General features: G+C 42.4%; 1 pseudogene; it reads left to right on the forward strand.

The window, feature by feature from the left end:
* The first annotated feature begins 2,617 nt into the window (after window positions 1-2,617).
* On the forward strand, window positions 2,618-14,769 carry LOC110529027 (annotated as a pseudogene).
* Window positions 14,770-17,697: the final 2,928 nt, after the last annotated feature.

Genomic DNA, 17,697 nt, shown 5'->3' on the forward strand with positions numbered 1-17,697 from the left:
ACCTGGCATCGGCAATCCCCCGAATTAAACACAATTGAGATGGTTTGGGATGAGTTGGACCGCAGCGTGAAGGAAAAAAGAAAATCATCCAACAGCATATGTAGGAACTCCTTCAAGACTGTTGGAAAAGCATTCCTCATTTTCTATTTCAACGTTATTTAACCAGGTAGGCCAGTTGAGAACAAGTTCTCATTTACAACTGCGACGTGGCCAAAATAAAGCAAAGTGACAAAAAGCAACGCAGAGTTACACCTGGAATTAACAAACGTACAGTCAATAACACTATAGAAGAATCTGTATACAGTGTGTGCAAATGAAGCAAGGAGGTAAGGCAATAAATAGGCCAAAAGTGGAGAAGTAATTACAATTTATCAGTTTACACTGGAGTGATATATGTGTAGATGAGGATGTGTAAATAAAAAATAAAAAAAGTAGAAATACAACAAAAACAAATATGGGGATGAGGTAGGTAGTTCGTTGGATGGGCTATTTACAGATGGGCTGTGTACAGTTCCAGAGATCGGTAAGCTATTCTGACAGCTGACGCTTAAAGTTAGTGAGGGAGATATAAGTCTCCAACTTCAGTGATTTTTGCAATTCTTTCCAGTCATTGGCAGCAGAGAACTAGAAGGAAACGTGGCCAAAGGAGGTGTTGGCTTTGGGGATGACCAGTAAAATATACCTGCTGGAGCGCGTACTACAAGTGGGTGTTGCCATGGTGACCAGTGAGTAATATTGAAGCTGATTGAGAGAATGACAAGAGTGGGCAAAACTGTCATCAAAGCAAAGGGTGGGTATTTGAAGAATCTCAAATATAAAATATATTTAGATTTGTTTAACACTTTGGTTACTACATGATTCCATAGTTTTGATGTCTTCAATATTATTCTACAATGTATAAAATGGTAAAAAAAAAAGAATTAAGAAAACCCTTGTATGAGTATCCAAACTTTTGACTGGTACTGTATACCTGGAAGTGAGTCGATGGTGAAGGTCTGGAAGCCTTTCACCACCATCTCCCCCACTCTGAAAGGGTGCTATCTCAGATACGAAGTCCCTGATGGCCAGTTTAGACAGGTTGGTGCCCCCTGGAGGCCGAATGTTTTGGGTGAGCAGGAAGAACGTCAGATGGGGGAAATCAGTCCCCGCCTCCACCTGTGTCCCAAAGGATCATATAGATAATAGTGCAATGGGAAATATGAGGACATGAGAGAGCGAGAGAAAAATATATATAGTGTTGAGGACATGATATGATAGCTGTGAAGTCTTCCACTTTGACTACAAATGTCGCGTGGGCACACGTATAGACTACCACAAAGCCGGTCTACATGAACAGTAACAAGCAATAAGCAAAGGAAGCCTGTCCGTTACACAGTCAAAAGGATTTACCTGGGCAAATTTGTGAAATGTGAGTCCAAACGCTGATGGCTGTGCATCACTCTGAAAATAAAGGAGAGCCGCACCCTCTAGGAGCTCAGATGCAAAAATGTAATATCCTCAGGGTATAATCACAAACACTGCGGGATGAGTCGTTTATATAGTGTCAAAAGACACACAGGTGTCTAATCACGGCCAAGAGTGGCCTAATATCATTGATTAATTCTCAAATATTAAAATGGCATACAAAGAACAGCATACAAAAAACACATGGATAGCAAACGATCATAGATTCATTTTAGACTACACAAGCTACAAACAATTACAATGGCAAAGTCACAAAATACTTATTTAACTTAAAGACTCTTGCTCCCTTCGGTCTCAACGTAGACTTTGATCTGAAGCCATTCTTGTGATTATTGTGACTTTGCCATTGTAATTGTTTGTAAGCTTGTATGAATGGCATGGAGTTTCATGATGGGTTACATTGTTGAACCCATACAAATTAAAGGGGAGATGTTGTAGACGTTGCATCCGAAATATATGCCTATATTCTAGTTGAAAATAGAGAATACAGTGACTTCCATGAAGAAATGTACCTGAAGAATTCGTTTGTGTCCTAAAACTTTCACTACTTCTGAAATCCATTACATCTTTCATCCTCCTGCTACTGTGACTGAAAGTTGCACATACAACGTCAACATTGTAATTGTTCTCTGATAACACGACATTGTGCTATATTATATAAAACAAATGTGTCAAGGAAAATAGACAAAAAACAGTCGGCTAAACAGTTTGTCCACTGTAAAAACCCTGGTCATGGAAGTTGGTCATCCAAACTTGCTTGAAGACTTCCCCAAAACTATGAAGAAAATGACAAGCTCCACCCTAATGTGCGTATCGTCAAATCTGTTCAATAATTGGTTGAATACGCCATCTGTGAAACATCGACACTGTTAATCTAAAAAAAAGGTACTTTGTAACCATGGTGCCTTAGTATATTGTTGTTTTGTTATTTGCTGTGTCATACCTCAAGTCATTACTTTCTCTACCATAAAAAGGTTTTAGAAGTAACTTTTAGGGTTGTTTTCTGTAGCGCAATGCTGTGCGATGTTTATCCATGATCAGTTTGAGTTGTTGTCCTGATTCATTCTTTCAGACATAGCCTAAAATCTTTTTCTGGAGAAATGCGTGTGTTTTTCGGCTATTTTCTTCCATTGCACCAGGGATTTATCAAAAAATGAATGACCAGGATATGATTACTGAATGCTCCAATGACGTCTTGGTTCAGTTTGCTGAATCTCTGCATATATTTACAGGATATGTATGCGGGGGTTTTCTGGAATCATAGCAGCAGCCCTTCTGTATGTGTTTAACCTAAAGCCTATGCTTCTAACTCGACAATAAGTTTGTAAAGGTGATTATTATTAGTTTGTGTCATAGCATGTTGGTTGAAATGGTCAAATACTGCACTGAGAATACTAACAGCAATATTCATTAACAGTACAGGCATATAAGCACACTATTTGGCAAACATCAATGTAATATTAGCACTATTTAAACCAATGCGTTGTAACTGTTTAACTTTGGGTAGGGGGCAGAATTTTGACGTCCGGATGAAAAGCGTGCCCAAAGTAAACTGCCTTTACTCAGGCCCAGAATATACTAGTGTAACGGCTAGCTAGTTAGCGGTGGTGCGCGCTAAATAGCGTTTCAATCGGTGACGTCACTTGCTCTGAGACCTTGAAGTAGTGGTTCCCCTTGCTCTGCAAGGGCCGTGGCTTTTGTGGAGCGATGGGTAACGATGCTTCGTGGGTGACTGTTGTTGATGTGTGCAGAGGGTCCCTGGTTCGCGCCCGGGTTTGGGCGAGGGGACGGTCTAAATTTATACTGTTACACTAGGATATGCATATAATTGGTAGATTTGGATAGAAAACACTCTAGAGAAAATAATGTATGTGAGTATAACAGACCTGATATGGCAGGCGAAACCCCGAGGACACTTTTATTATAGCACTTTAATTATAAGGCCAAGTCCTCCCAGATTGCAGTTCCTAGGGTTTCCACTAGATGTCAACAGTCTTTGGAAAGAGTTTCAGGCTGGTTTTTTGAAAAAAAATGTACTTTTTCTTGGTGGCTTCCATTTTGGCTGTAGTGTTTCCAAGCGCATGGAGGAGAGCGTGTTCTTTGGTATTTTTCTCAGGCAAAGAAAATAACAATTCTCCTTCTTGAATTTTGTTGTTTATTTGTGTATTAGGTTACCTAAAGTTTATTAGTAACATTTGGGATTCGTTTTGTATGCATTTTGATGGAGGGAAACTGGGTGGATTTTTGACTGAAGCGTGCCAGCTAAACTGAGTTTTAATGGATATAAAGAAGGACATTATCGAACAAAAGGACAATTTGTGATGTAACTGGGACATTTTGGAGTGCCAACAGAAGAAGATCATCAAAGGTAAGGCATGTTTTATACCGCTATTTCTGACTTTCGTATCGCACCTGCCTGGTTGAAATATGTTTTTCATGTGTTTGTATGCGGGGCGCTGTCCTCAGATTATCGCATGGTTTGCTTTCGCCGTAATGCCTTTGTGAAATCTGACACAGCAGCTGGATTAACAAGAAGTTAAGCTTTATTTTAATGTATTACACTTGGGATTTTATGAATGTTAAATATTTATAATAATTTAGTTTGAATTTGGCGCTCTGCAATTTCACCAGATGTTGTCGAGGTGTCCCACTAGCGGCACGCCTTTCCCAAACAGGTTTTAACAACTTAAAGTCAGGAGTAGTCCTTTTGAATACACCTCGATAAAAATCTATCGTTCTGCCCCTGAACAAGGCAATTAAAATCTAATTGTATTGGTCACATACGCATGTTTAGCAGATGTTATAGCGGGTGTAGCGAAATGCTACCCACCGTTCCCTGGGCGCCAAAGACGTGGATGTCGATTGAGGCAGCCCACCGCACCTCTCAGATACAGAGGGGTTGGGTTTAATGCGGAAAACACATTTCAGTTGAATACATTCAGTTGATCAACTGACTAGGTATCCCCCTTTCCATATTCATGTAATCTATGCACTGATAGTTGAACTGTCTTCCTTTCCACCAGGGCTATGATGCCAGAAGACTGTTTGAGGGAGACGACCTGGATAGGGAGAACAACCAAAGTGACTGTGTCAGCAAGAAGAGATTGAGATAAACGTCAGCTTCAAATGAGAACAAGTGTTTGTTGTTTGAAAAACTAAACCATAACATACAGTATGTGTAAATAAAAGCTGATTTGGCTTTCATTGACTTTCCATAACAATTCACTGTGTTTATTAATTTATCAGGAAAAGAAGAAGCCACGCTTGAACAGCAATGTGGCTGCTTTTGCATCATCAGGCAAAGGTGGTGTACCCCATCAACCAGAAATATAGAGTAAGATCCTTTATTTAACTTTTATTTAACTAGGCAAGTCAGTAAAGAACAAATTCTTATTTTATAATGACGGCCTACCCGGACAAAGCTGGGCCAATTGTGCACCTCCCTATGGGACTCCCGAACCTGGCTGGTTGTGATACAGCTTGGGATCAAACCAGGATCTGTAGTGAGGCCTCTAGCACTGAGATGCAGTGCCTTAGACCGCTATGCCACTCGGGATATCTGTTTATATTACAGACTTCATACCACAGAAGCTATAAAAGGTTCTAACCAAATCTATCCAGATTGTAACCCTAATTGGAAGGTAATTTTGCCTTCATTCCAAGAGCATGGGATGGGGCTCAAGGGATAGTTCAGCACAAATACCTATTTTATTTCCCTTTCCTTGAAAGCAGTCTATGGCTGAATTTTCCATTTTAAGAAGACCACATTAAATAGGACTGAATACATCTGGCAAACTTTGACTTTGATGCGAACTGTCCCTTTTAATGTCAATTCCCAACGACAGCCCTTAGCGGATGGAGCCTCCATCCCATCGCTGCACGAGCACTCCAAGCTTCCCATCCTCCCCAAAGGAGTGTCCTCATCTGACTCTAGCGGGGTCACTGAGCCATGGCCAGGACGATGATGACAGCAGCCAGTTCATCTCCTCGCTGGTCCCCAAGAGCCTCCAGAACGAGAGTTTCACCCGGGTGGCCCACTACCCCCACACAGTCTCTCAGACAGGGTGAGCTGATGTGGGATAGATATTCAGTTAAAGGGATAATTCAGAGAAATTACAAATTAAGATGTGTTGTTTCTTACCATGAAATCAGTCTTCACTCTTAGAAAAAAGTGATCCAAAAAGGTTATTTGCCTATCCACATGGGAGAACCTTTTTGGGTTCCATGTATATTCCATATATATCCTTGTAAATACAAGCTGTTTCTAGTGTAGCTGTTATCATTGTAGATTTGAGTGCAGGATCAGCCGATACTGTCTGGCTCTGCAGGAACATGCAGCAACACTGTTCACAGGTCCTGAAGGAGAAATGTGTGGTGGGTGACCTCTTTATTTCATCACACACTAGCAAACTATTTATAATGCTAACTGTTCATAATGCATTGACTGACTGGTCTGTTGTGACAAAGCTCTTAAAAGAAAAGGAGAAAAAAAGCGAGAATGGACTACCTACATGTGTATTTATCCTACTGTTTTTACCAAACTAAGCCAAATATTCATAATCTGTTATGAATTCTCTTATAGTGCCTATTATATCCCCATATAGCATTATAAGACATGATGTAAGCTTTTTTTGTCAATTTCTATCAATAATACTTGCTATGTAATGTCAAATCAAATAAAAATGTATTTGTCACGTGCCGAATACAACAGGTGTAGTAGACCTTACAGTGAAATGCTTACTTACAAGCCCTTAACCAACAATGCAGTTTTAAGAAAATACCTAAAAAAGTAAGAGATAAGAATAACAAATAATTCAAGAGCAGCAGTAAAATAGAAGCCTCTTGGACCTAGACTTGGTGCTCCGGTACCGCTTGCTGTGCGGTAGCAGAGAGAACAGTCTTTGAATAGGGTGGCTGGAGTCTTTTACAATTTTTAGAGCATTCCCATGACACCGCCTGGTATAGAGGTCCTGGTTGGCAGGAAGCTTGGCCCCAGTGATGTACTGGGCCGTGCGCATTACCCACTGTAGTGCCTTGCTGTCAGAGGCCAAGCAGTTGCCATTCCAGGCAGTAATGCAACCCGTCAGGATGCTCTCAATGGTGAAGCTGTAAAACCTTTTGAGGATCTCAGGACCCATGCCAAACCTTTTCAGTCTCCTGAGGGGGAATAGGTTTTGTCGTGCCCTCTTCATGACTGTCTTGGTGTGCTTGGACCATGTCAGTTAATTGGTGATATGAATGCCAAGGAACTTGAAGCTTTCAACCTACACCACTACAGCCCTGTCAATGAGAATGGGGGCATGCTCGAATGGGGGCATTCTCTAGTTGCAGAGGGAGGTGTTTAATCCCAGGGTCCTTAGCTTATTTTTTATTTTCAAATATTTTTTGAACCATGCCTCGAACAAAGGAGATCTCAGAAGACCTAAGATTAAGACTTGTTTACTTGCGTAAAGCTGGATATTGTTACAAAAGTATCTCTAAAAGCCTTGATGTTCATCAGTCCACGGTAAGACAATTTGTCTATAAATTGAGAAAGTTCAGCACTGTTGCTACTCTCCCTAGGAGTGGCCCTCCTGCAAAGATGACTGCAAGAGAACAGCGCAGAATGCTCATTGAGGTTAATAAGAATCCTAGAGTGTCAGCTAAAGACTTACAGAAATCTCAGGAATGTGCTAACATCTCTGTTGACGAGTCTACGATACGTAAAATACTAAACAAGGAGAATGTTCATAGGAGGACACCACGGAAGAAGCCACTGCTGTCCAAAAAAACCTTTCTGCACATCTGAAGTGCACCTGGATGTTCTACAGCGCTACTGGATAAATATTCTGTGGACAGATTAAACTGCAGTTGAGTTGTTTGGAAGGAACACCCAAGAAGAAATTGCACAGCACAGCACACCAACATCAAAACCTCATCCTAACTGTAAAGTATGGTGGAGGCAGCATCATGGTTTAAGCAGCCTCAGGGCCTGGACAGCTTGCTATCATTGACAGAAAAATGAATTCTCAAGTTCTCCAAGACATTTTGCAGGAGAATGTTAGGCTGTCTGCCAATTTAAGCTCAACGGAAGTTGGGTGAAGCAACAGAATGGCTTCAACAGTAGAAAATACACCTTCTGTAGTGGCCCAGTCAGAGTCCGGACCTCAACCTGATTGAGATGCTGTGGCATGACCTCAAGAGAGCAGTTCACACCAGACATCCCAAGAATATTGCTGAACTGAAACAGTTTTGTAAAGAGGAATGGTCCAAAATTCCTCCAGATCGTTGTGCAGGTCTAATCTGCAACCACAGAAAACGTTTGGTTGAGGTTATTGCTGCCAAAGGAGGGTTCACATAAATCCAAGGGTTCACATACTTTTTCCAGCCTGCACTGTGAATGTTTACACGGTGTGTTAAATGAAGACATGAAAACGTATAAAACATTGTCTACGTAGTAGACTAGCACAGTCAAACCTTTCAACCCGCATAGTATGTAATTCACATTATACAAATTGAACCACCAAGTCTGAACCATATTATTTGCTCAGACAAGTAAGATGTGATTTAAATGGGGGGAATTAAGTTTATGGGGAAATGTAAAAAAATACATCTTGAAGATTGTGGGAATTTTTTTTCGAAAAAGATCTTAAAGTTTGGTGGGAAACTGTAAGTACTGTACGTGTCGCTCCACAGACAAAGGGCTTTAGCAAACAGGTGGAGGCCTTCTGCCAGAGACTGCTGGGCAGGTCCAGTATTCTCCCCAGAAATGAGGCCCAGGATGTTATCCACACCCTCATCCACTGTCTCCTATTGGTGACCAGTTGACTGAGACTCAGGCCGCAGACATGAAGGTGAGAAACTGTAAGAATGAGTCAAAATAAGGGAGAGACATCATCTCTACTCAATACATTTCTATCTGGACGTTCTGTAACGTCTGTAAACTCTTCTGAACAGGCCCCAGGTTTCACTCATCATGGGTCGTATTCATTAGGTACCAAACTGAAGAAAATGGACTGAAACAGGGAGGGATAACCTGGACTTGTTCAATAAGAACCACTTGTTTTTGCTTTCCATTATGAAACGTTTTGCTACGGTGTGCCTTAATGAATACATCCCTGTTTTAATACTGTTTGTTTGACTCGCTCTAGGTATGGCATACACGTATCCAGTTTTATAGGCTTCTCAGATCTAGCTACACAAGTGAATTTAAATTTGATCAAATGTATTCATAAAGTCCTTTTTATATCAGCAGTTGTCACAAAGTGCTTATACTGTAACCCGAACTAGACCCCAAAGACTTTGCAAAAACAAAAGCAATGCCAAGGCGGTAAGGCTTGTTTCTAGATCCATATCTCTCTTTCCACCGGCTCTCCCAGAGGACACAGGAGAAGCTGCTGTGGTGGGAGGAGCTGAAGGGTGTGCTGCGGGCCAAGCAGGCCCTGCTCCGGCGGGAGGCATCCCCCAGACAGGGCCTAGTGGCCCGGGGACTGGAGCAGCTGACCAGTGACGGACACCTGACCTTCGCCACCATGGATGAGACCCTGCCCGAGCTGCAAGCTGCCCTGACCGATGGGCTCCAGTACTGCAGTGAAGGTGACTCGTGACGCAGACACAGATGCATACTCGCAGGAGCATGCACACTCACACACACACGCACACGTTTTTCGTTAATCTGTATGTGCACTGCTAACCGGGGGATTCCTGGCACATTGTTCTCGCGGGCCACCAACTTCAAATAGCCAACCGGTGAAGCAAAGAAACTGGTGTGTGTTTTTAACAAAATAGTGACCTCCTTGAATTCAATATCAGGTCAAATATTGTGTAGTAGATTAGCATTCTAGTTCATGTGAAATCAGTACCCAGAGGGTAGAATTTGGAACATAGTATCATAATGACGTCTTTGCAAGCAGTTATGCCCACTGGGAAGTTGTGTAATTCTGTAATACCCTGCTGGACGTCCCTCCTGAGGAATATGGTGGCAATCTTTCAGTATTATGTGGCCTAGTTCCTCATCTTAAATGAACTGGTGTCTTAAAATATCCCATTTTACGGCCTCTTCTCCATTGCTAACAAGATTGAATCAAATAAATGTATGGAAGTCTCAAGTGATTAGTCTTTGAGAGCACCAATGCAAACCAAAATAAAATAGAATTGTATAGTAATACAGTCTTGACATAGGGAAAGGGGGATATCTAGTCAGTTGTCCAACTGAATGTGTCTTCCACATTTAACTCTCTGAATCAGAGAGGTGCAGGGGCTGCCTTAATCGACATCTACGGTGCCCAGGAAACAGTGCCTTGCTCAGGGGTCGAACGGCAGATTTTTACCTTGTTAGCTCTGGGATTCGATCCTTCAACCTTCCAGTCATTGGCCCAATGCATCCAACCACTAGGCTACCTGCAGCCCCATCATAAGTACATTTGTAGTAATGAAATGTACTACTAGACTATAAATGGTAAGTGCATAATGATACACAGAAGAATGAAGTGAAATGTGTTAAACTGGTCATATTCTGTGCCGAATCAGCAACTTGGGATCAAAACTACATGTTGCAGAATGCAGAATAAAGACCAAGGAACTTCAGTATGAAAAGTGCAAGAAGATCGACTCCAAGAAGAAGAAGCTCTTGAGGACTCAAGCGAAGGAGAGAAGCCGTGTCTTGGATTCTGCACAGACTCACAGTGACCCACAGAAATTTGTGAAGGTCAATATCTCTCTTTTAGTAGGCTCATTCGTTCCCTGTCATATGTCCAGTGCTACAACAATAGTAGTAGTAAACTACTGCTCACATTGATATATTCAATCACTTCACTTTAAAGTCTACTTTGGATGAGTGCCACCTCTGTGTAAGTCTATAACAGTTATCCATCTCATTACATTACATTGTTAATTGCTCCTGATAGCTGCATGCTCCAGGTTTAACAGTTAAATTTTCCTCTCCAGTTGTATCAAGAGCAGGTAGCCTAGTGGTTAGAGTGTTGAGCCAGTAACCGTAAACGTTGCTAGATCGAATCCCCGAGCTGACAAGGTAAAAATCTGTTCTGCCCCTGAACAAGGCAGTTAACCCACTGTTCCTAGGCTGTCATTGTAAATAAGAATTTGTTCTTAACTGACTTGCCTAGTTAAATGTAAAAAATATTCTGAAACAAAAGAAGCAGAGCAGTGACTTGGAGCTGCATCAGGGTGGTAGAGTGGCAGTCTGGGGTTTTTGGAGGGTAGTTTGTCATTAATGGTACACTACATGATCAAAAGTATGGGGATACCTGCTCAGTTGAACATCTCCTTCCAATATCATGGGCATTAATATGGAGTTAATGACCCCTTTGCTGCTATAACAGCCTCCACTCTTTTGGGAAGGCTTTCCACTATATGTAGGAACATCGCTGTGGGGACTTACTTCCATTCAGCCACAAACGCATTTGTGAGGTCGGGCACTGATTTTGGCGATTAGCCCTGGTTCGCAGTCGGTGTTCCAATTCATCCCAAACTTGTTTGATGGGGTTGAGGTCATAGCTCTGTGCAGGCCAGTCAAGTTCTTCCACACCGATCTTGACAAACCATTTCTGTATGGACCTTGCTTTGTGCACAGGGCATTGTCATGCTGAAATAGGAAAGGATCTTCCCCAAAGTTAGAAGCACAGAATTGTCTAGATGCTGTAGCATTAAAATTTCCCTTCACTGGAACTAAGGGGCCTAGCCCGAACCATGTAAAACAGCCCCAGACCATTATTCCTCCTCCACCCAACTTTATAGTTGGCACTATGGATTGGGGCAGATAGCGTTCGGCAGACTAAAGATTTGTCCTTCGGACTGCCAGATCGTTAAGCTTGATTCATCACTCCAGTGTATGCGTTTCCACTGCTCCAGAGTCCAATTGCGGTGAGCTTTACATAACACCAGCCGAAGCTTGACATTGCGCATTGTGATCTTAGGCTTGTGTGCAGCTGTTCGGCCATGGAAACCCATTTCATGATGCTCCCAACTAACAGTTCTTGTGCTGTCGTTGCTTCCAGGGGCAGTTTGGAACTCGGTAGTGAGTGTTGCAACCGAGGACAGATGGTTTTTATGCACTTCAGCGGTCCTATTCTGTGAGCTTGTGTGGCCTACCACATTGCGGCTGAGCACTGTTGCTCTTAGACATTTCTACTTCACAGTAACAGCACTTACAGTTGACTGGGGCAGCTCTAGCAGAGCAGAAATTTGTTGATCTGACTTGTTGGAAAGGAGGCATCCTATGATGGTGCCACGTTGAAAGTCACTGAGCTCTTCAGGAAGGTCATTCTACTGACAATGTTTGTCTATGGAGATTGCATGTGTCGTGACTTTACTTTCATTCATCTGTTATTTATCTAATCAACTAACTATTTTTAATTGTTACCTGATTAAATTAATTATGTAACAATTGACTCATTAGAATTTGGGGCACCAAGAGAGTAGTTCTTTAAAGAGTTACAATCTCCCAAATTAATCTCTAAATGTCTTATCATTCATAAACAGTCAACTTATTAATCATAACCTTGTATCATATCATCATTCTGAACAGACGTAACCTCCTGTATCTGCAAAAGTACTACACAAATTGGTTTAATTATTTATTTACTAGCTAACTAAATGGTAACACAGGATAAACATACACTTAATAAATTAGAAACAGGTCACTAGCGGACTGACACAATTTGGTGGCTTGTTACAAAAGAGGAGGGCAGAGAGGGACAGAGACATAATACTTTGGTACATTTAGAAACTACTCTCACAGTAATCATATACTTTGTACACGAACCACCGCCCGTTTGAAGTAAGAAATCATGAATGTATTTACATGTAAATGCCTTGGTTCTTCGTGTATACATGTCGGGCCAGGCCGCCTTGGAAATGAAGTTCAGCCTCTGCTGTCGTCCGGTATCCGGTGACAGAGTTTATTCTACTTCCATTCTCTACTTCCAAATAAGATGCTTATTTGAAGATAGGCTAGCCAGCCGTGTCAATGGTTATCAGCGGGGTGATGAGAATAGCATACTAAGGTGATTTGAGAAGAGTAGTAGAATTGTCCCACTTAAATTTGCTTCTCTAGATACTTTAGTTAGGACAGCTAATCAGCAGTACCAGTGATTCTCCAGGAGGTGACTTTATCGTCTCTACCTCGTGTTGAGATTCAGAGTTCGAACCACTTTGGATGTGAGCTGCAGCTCCACGTCTTTCTAGTCTGATATGTTCATTCTTAACCCACTTTTTTTATACAGTTCATTCGAAAGGGCGGTTCTGTCAGGCTGACACACTCTCTGACCTCACTCAAGGGGGCGGTGAATACAGTTATAGTTTCTAAAATCAGACCCCTCTCTTAACAAAAACACTCATCATATTTCATGCACAACGCATCGGAAGGACACTTCACACATATAGTGTGTGTACTTTTCATTACACAGTATATCCTTTATAACATTTTTAATGACATCACAAAATAACAACCGAAATGACATTATTATTCTTTAGGTCGCCTCTGACCATTCCCTATGTTCTACGTTAGAAATATTTTTTCCAGTATTTGTTTTAGAAAGTGTTAGAGTTTTGGTGGGAAAAGTGTCTGTGAAACAAAGGCACATTCCTGTGGTGATCATTGGAGAGGGAGATATGTGAATGTTCTGTCCTTGATTTACAACAGGGTGTGAGCTGTCAACTCCCACCAGTTCCCTTATCCCCTCTCTGTGGGTGAGATAGGTTCTGTTGGAAGTGATTTGTTGCTAAGCTGATCTGACCTATTTGGATCCTTACAGGACAGTCATGACACATGGCTGGCTGTGTGCTCGATTTTATACAACTGTCGGGTATGGCTGAAATAGCCAAATCCACTAATTTGAAGGGATGTGCACATACTTTTGTATATATAGTGTATTTCGTGTAGCACCCACCTAAAGTCACAATATGACAACATGATGTCACAGTCACAACACAATCAGAACGATTGGGAACTATTTCGCGCTGGGAAGATTATTACATGACACCACCCAACCTTTTAACCTATTGTATGTGTTTTGTACTGTTTACTTCATTCTACCCTGTCAAAGAGGTTGAGGAATCCCCTGGTTTTTGTCAATTGATATATCCTAGCCAATAGCCCCAAGCAGTCAGCATTCGCCTTGTAGCTCTGGTCTTTCTTATTTCTCATGGTATATCACCCATGCTTTTGTATCTCCAGAGGCATCATGCCAGACCAGGATCAGAGGCTATGGTTGGATCAAGATGGTGACCTGGCTGCACTGCTGCAGCAGGCAGAGGCCAATGCCAAACGGCAACTGGAGGGCCTACGGGCTCAGCTGGAACAAGATGGACAGGTAGGAATTCTTCCAGACCTAGAAATGTAATGAATAGAGCTGACTCGATTTCTTATTTGACCTGACAGACATCCTTTCTGCTCAATACATTTCTCTCTGGACGTTCTGTAACATTACAGTCCACTGAACTGAGGCCCCAGGTTTATCTCATCATGGGTCGTATTCATTAGGTACCAAACTGAAGAAAACAGAATGAAACAGGGAGAGAATACCTGGACCAATAAGAACCACTTGTTTTTGCTTTCCATAATAAAAAGTTTTGCTATGTTGTGCCCTAATGAATACGCCCCTGGTTTTAATAGTGTATTTCTGTTTGACCCAATGTAGGTATGGTGTGAGGAGGTGGCCCTGGCCTGCCTCAGACACCTAGATGAACAGCATTCCTCAGAGGCATGGTGGTCAGACAGAGGTACGCGCTGAATTTCTAATAACTAACATAACAAGTCAGTTGAGAACAAATTCTTATTTATAATGACAGCCTACCCTGGCGACGCTGGGCCAACCTTGCGCCACCCAATCACAGCCAGATGTGATACAGCCTGGATTTGAACCAGGGACTGTAGTTTGAAACTGAGATGCAGTGCCTTAGACCACTGCACCACTCGGGAGCCCACCAGGGAGCCACATCAATCCATGCTTTCGCCTGGCAGGTGTGCCAAAATATATAATAGAATATTCATCATTGACAACTTAATAGATTTAATACAATGTGTTTAATGTACATAATATGATTCAGTGTCTTTGAAATCAATGACAAGATATGCATTTGGACACATTGACCTATCACCATTCTGTTCTATTTTGTTCTGTTCTATTCTATCCCAGCCATGATGGGATGTTGATCAAGAAGAAACAGTAACTACTGCTGGCTGTGGTGCAGAGGCACTTTTTGGCCAGACACTTCTGCCTGAGGATCTTGAAGGAGATGAGGCTGTCCAAGCTCAAGGTGCTGTCTCAGAGTGACTTCAGGTCCCTGCTGGCTCTAGTGAACTAGACCCAGGCAACAGTCAGCCCAACCAAGACGAAAGCTCAGCATCAGGTCCAGTAACACTTACATTTACAACAATAATAAACTATACTGAACAAAAATATAAACAAAAATGTAAATTGTTGGTCCCATTTTCCATACGCGCATTTCTCTCAAATTGTCTGCACAAATTTGTCTACATCCCTTTTAGTGATATTTCTCCTTTGTCAAGATAATCCATCCACCTGACAGGTGTGGCATATCAAGTAGCTGATTAAACAGCATGATCATTACACAGGTGCTAGGGACAATAAAATGGCCACTCTAAAATGTGCAGTTTTGTTACACAACACAATGCCACAGATGTCTCAGGTTTTGAGGGAATGTGCAATTGGCATGCTGACTGTAGGAATGTCCACCTGAGCTGTTGCCAGAGAATTGATTGTTTATTTCCCTACCATAAGCCGCCTCCATCGTTGTTTTAAGAAAATTTGGCAGGTTGTCCAACCATCCTCAACACACAGACCACTTGTAACCACACCATCCCAGGACCTCCACATCTGGCTTCTTCACCCGCGGGATCGTCTGAGAGGGGTGGCTGGTCTCAGACGATCCCGCAGGTAAAGAAGCCAGATGTGGATGTCCTGGCCAGCTGATGAAACTGAGGAGTATTTCTGTCTGTATTAAAAACATACTGATTGGCTGGGCCTGGCTCCCCAGTGAGTTGGCTCCACAGGCCCACCAATGGCTGCGCCCCTGCCTAGTCATGTGATATCCATAGATTAGGGCCTAATGCATTTATTTCAATTGACTGATTTCCTTATATGAACTGTAACTTAGTAAAATTGTTGAATTTGTTCCATCTTGCGTTCACATTTTTTTTCCGTTTATTTCTTACAACAATACGGAGATGAAGACGTTAGTTTTGTCCAGAGTTTCTCAGTCCATTCCCAGGGGGTGCACATTTCTGTTCCATCCCAGCGCAAACATGTCTAATTGCCTAGCCCTTGATTAGTTGAATCAGGTGTGTTAGTGGACACTCTAAGATCCCCCCCAAGGAATTAATTGACAAACTGCTTTAGAGGCATTCACTGAGTATGCAAAACATTAAGAACACCTGCTCTTTCCATGACATAGACTGCCCAGGTGAATCTAGGTGAAAGCTATGACTCTATGTTGATATCACTTGTTAAATCGACTTCAATCAGTGTAAATGAAGGGAAGGAGACAGGTTAAATAAGGGTTTTTAAGCCTTGAGACAATTGAAACATGGATTGTGTATGTGTGCCGTTCAGAGGGTGAATGGGCAAGACAAAATATTTAAGTGCTTTTGAACAGGGTATGGTAGTAGGTGCCAGGCGCACCAATTTGTGTCAAGAACTGCAACACTGCTCGGTTTTTCACGCTCAACAGTTTCCCGTGTGTATCAAGAATGGTCCAACACCCAAAGGACATCCAGCCAACTAGACACAACTGTGCGAACCATTGGCGTTACCATGGACCAGTATCCTACTGGAATGCTTTCGACACCATGCCCTGACTAACTGAGTCTCTTCTGAGGGCAAAAGGGGGGGTGCAACTCAGTATTAGGAAGATGTTTCTAATGTTCGCTATACTCCGTCCAACTATGGCTCTGTTTGAGACTGTCAAGGTGTCCCTGTCACCTTGTCACTGTGGTCTGTCACCCACCTCCCTATGTCTCCATCTCTCCCTCCAACAGGATCTCAGTGCCAGAATCGCCAAGACGCACCTGGGACTGGAGACGCAGCTGATTGGCCACAGTTTCAAGCATGAAATTGGAGATGGGGGCAGAGCTCCTGCAGGCCAACTCCCAGCTGCTGGTGGGACACGCCCTCAGCCAGGGCCTCTGGCAGCAGATGGATCAGGCCTCTCCCAGGTCCCCGCCCCAACCTGACCACAGCAGGAAGGTACCAGATCTTTTGGCCTCATCCAGAAATAATCACTTGGCCACTGTTCCCTAAACTCGGTCCTGGGGACCCCAAGGTGTGCATGTTTTGGTTTTTGCCCTAGCACTACACAACCGATTCAAATAATCAAAGTTTGATGATGAGATGATGATGTGCTGGGTTTTCTCGATGGATTTTTGTAGAAGCACTTTGTGACATCTGCTGATGTAAATAGGGCTTTATGAAATACATTTGATAGATTAAGTTAGCTAATTATTTGAATCAGCTGTGTTGTATTAGGGCAAAAAACAAAATGCACACCCCTTAGGGTCCCCAGGGCCGAGTTTGGGAAATGCTGCCCTAGTCCCTACCCCCTAGGCCAGACATGGGAAAACTACAGCCCATGTGATCATTTTGGATTAAAGTTGAATGACCAAAACCAAATAGAAATGAGGGACCTAGGCCTATATGTGTTTTAATAACCAACCATTTGGCATAGATGGGATATGTGATCTATTCTCATTATTTATGCTTTGTGTATGTGTAGAGCCAGCTGACGGTGGTAGCCTCGGAGTGTATATGTGACCAGGGATTCGCTTAGTGCTCTGGTCACCAGCTACTAGTCTCAGATCAAAGACATCACCAAGGGCCTTCAGCAGCAGCACTCTAACAGGGGCAAAGATGAGATCTAGATTATATTATAAACTGGGTGGTTCGAGCCCTGAATGCTGATTCGCTGATAGCCATGGTATGTCAGACCGTTTACCACTGGAATGTCAAAACATGTATTTTTACTGCTCTAATTACGTTGGCAACCAGTTTATAAGAGCAATAATGCACTTCGGGGGTTTGTGGTATATGGCAAATATACCACGGCTAAGGGCTGGCTACACACAATACCCCATAATGACAAAGCAAAAACAGTTATTTTGAATTTTTTGCAGATGTATAAATAAATAAAAAATAATAATATATTTACATAAGTATTCTGACCCTTTACCCAGTACTTGGTTGAAGCACCTTTGGCAGCGATTACAGCCTTGAGTCT

This window comes from Oncorhynchus mykiss, chromosome 7 (genome assembly GCF_013265735.2).
Source record: "Oncorhynchus mykiss isolate Arlee chromosome 7, USDA_OmykA_1.1, whole genome shotgun sequence".
NCBI lineage: Eukaryota > Metazoa > Chordata > Actinopteri > Salmoniformes > Salmonidae > Oncorhynchus > Oncorhynchus mykiss.